The sequence below is a fragment of the Sminthopsis crassicaudata genome, chromosome 1 (genome assembly GCF_048593235.1).
Source record: "Sminthopsis crassicaudata isolate SCR6 chromosome 1, ASM4859323v1, whole genome shotgun sequence".
NCBI classification, from domain to species: Eukaryota; Metazoa; Chordata; class Mammalia; order Dasyuromorphia; family Dasyuridae; genus Sminthopsis; species Sminthopsis crassicaudata.
In genome coordinates, this window is record NC_133617.1 from 4547407 (window position 1) to 4550046 (window position 2640).

A 2640-nucleotide genomic window follows, 5' to 3' on the forward strand; every position below is an offset into this window, starting at 1 on the left:
TGGGCCTTTCCAGAGAGAAGACATCACCAGTATGGTTGATTCTAGAGAAAGACATGCAGGCTGGGGGCAGCAATCTCAGTCCCTTTCCAGGAAAGGAAGCAAGAAGACAGTACCTTCAAGTATACTTCTCCAAAGTCCAGCCCGCTCCATCCGCTGTCTTTGCCTGGGAGGAGCAGTCCCCCGCGTCTTAGAGGAGCAGTCCCCAAGCCCGGTCTTTATTTGTGGCTGAGAGGGCCCTGGGCCTTGGTTCTCGGTGGGTGTCTCTTCTTGACATCCTGGGACTGCTGCACCTCTCCCATGCTTTCTCTTCTGACATCACCCTCTTGCTCCCGCTTGTCCCGTGTCCCATCCCCTCGAGGTGTGGGCGAGAGTGGGGTTGGAAAAGCACCCGAGCCATGGAGGTGGAGATCCTTCCCACAGCCAAGAAGATAGATAAGATGGTGCAGAACAAGAACGCGGCCGGGGCACTGGATTTACTAAAGGAACTTCAAGACGTTCCCATGACTCTGGAATTATTGAGGTCCACAAAAATTGGAATATCGGTAAATACTGTGCGCAAGCAGAGCACAGATGAAGAAGTCACATCATTAGCCAAGTCTCTGGTCACACGCTGGAAGAAGTCGGTCTCCGGGCCTCCAAGACTGAAGAAACCAAAAAAGGGACCTGCTCACTCTTCCCAATGCAGGCCTGAGGCAAAACGAGAAAGGAGCTGCAGGAGCAAAGCAAAGGAAGAGACAAAGGCTTCTGATTCCTTCATTAAAGCTTTCCCCCAGGCACCAAGCACTTCAGGTTCGGTTCCAATCAAGTGCCGAGAGTTGCTTGCTGCAGCCCTCAGAACTGGAGGTGACTACTTCGCTATTGGCGCCGATGTAGAAGAACTGGGCGCTCAGATTGAGGAAGCTGTATATCAGGAGTTACGGAGCAGGGACATGAAGTATCAAAACAGTCTACGAAGGAGAACAGCAAATCTCAAGGATGCAAAGAAGCCAAACTTAAGGAAAAACGTACTGTGTGGGAACATACCTCCAGATTCCTTTGCTAGAATGACTGCAGTCGAAATGGCTAGTGAGGAACTTAAAGAGATACGCAGAAACCTGACCAAAGAAGCTATTAGAATACATCAAATGGCCCAGACGGGTGGGACCCAAACGGACCTATTTCGATGTGGCAAATGTAACAAGAAGAACGGTACCTAGACCCAGTTTCACACCCTAAGTCCTTATGAACCTATGACAACATATGTTTTCTGTAACGAATGTGGAAATAGATGGAAGTTGGTTTAGAAGAAGAAATTCGCCAGATACCTGGACACTTACAAAGGAAGATTTTGAATTAGCTTTAAAAACTAAGTCAAGAATCTAGTTTCCCTGCAAATGAGATTTTGTAAAGCATAAAAAATCCTCGGGGTTAGTTATAGTTTTTGTTTTTGTATTCTCTTGAAAACATTCTTAGAGAGTCAGTGTTAGGTCAGATAGTGTATGGTGTATGTTTAAAACTTTTTTTTTTTCCCATTTTGATAACGAAGTCAACATTAAAGTTTTATCAATTTCAACTATTGGTAACTTATTTCTTTTTCTTCCAAATGGGAAATGAACTTTAACTTTTTTTTTTTTTAATCTGAAACGTACACAAAAACTCTGTTCATGTGAAAGTGGAATTTGCATTTGTTTCTGTACTGCCATGTTCCTACTTTATTAAAGGAGAAGAAAGATTAGTGTAATTTTGGGATTGCCAAATGTAGTGTGGTAAAGAAATCATATTTGGACAGCTGATCTAGTTTGTAGATACCATTTTCAATGAGTCTTTCTCTTTGATCATAAGGACTGTTAATAAGCGTTAGTGATTAGATATCCTTTTGCATCTGTGACTAGCTGTGACCAATTGCAATTCTTGTACTTCTCAACTCTAAATTACTGCTCTTAATAGATCTTCCATGGGGGAAATTGATTTTAAATAAATTGTTGTTAAAAGTGATCAATTGTCCTTTTTTCTTTGTTTGGTAGCAGATTTTAAATTCAAATTTTAAATTTAAATTTAAAAAATTTAAATTTAAACTTCAAAAAATCCTTAATCTTGTTTTCTGTGTGATTTTTGGGCAAGTCAATTAATTTCTCTCAGCTACAATTTTTTGAACAGTGAAAGGAAGAATAATAACGGCACTTACCTCCCAACATACTTCTAAAGGTCAAATGCTGTATTTTAAAGCTCTTAGAACACGTATAGCACATAGACACCACAAAATAAAAGTATGGTTTCTTCCCTTTATCCTGTTTGATTTTGGACATGTTTCCTTTAAAAAAAGGGGTACAAGTTGTCACAGACTCTTATCTGTGGGAATCTGTAGAGCTCCAGTTGTGTCCCTATCTGGACAGAAAGAGCAGACATGGCTCCTCCAATAATAGCTATTGCCTCTCACAGCTAAAATTTGGAGTGGAGGTCAGGCCCTGACCTGACAGCCACTGCAGGGAGCTCTCCAATGTCCTGGAATCCTTATAGTAGGTGTTGTAGATGTGAAACAACTGGGTAATGTTAGGGAAGAGTCAAGGGTCTCTGTAGATCTACTCCACACCAAACAACAGGGCCAGAACCTGCAGATAATTTTTGTACAGCCACCTGCAGGAGTGGGGAGCAGATCAGAAG

The 2640-nt window shown here is 42.0% G+C and overlaps 1 pseudogene; it reads left to right on the forward strand.

The window, feature by feature from the left end:
* The first annotated feature begins 395 nt into the window (after nt 1-395).
* Nucleotides 396-1196, forward strand: LOC141551600 (transcription elongation factor A protein 1 pseudogene; annotated as a pseudogene).
* Nucleotides 1197-2640: the final 1444 nt, after the last annotated feature.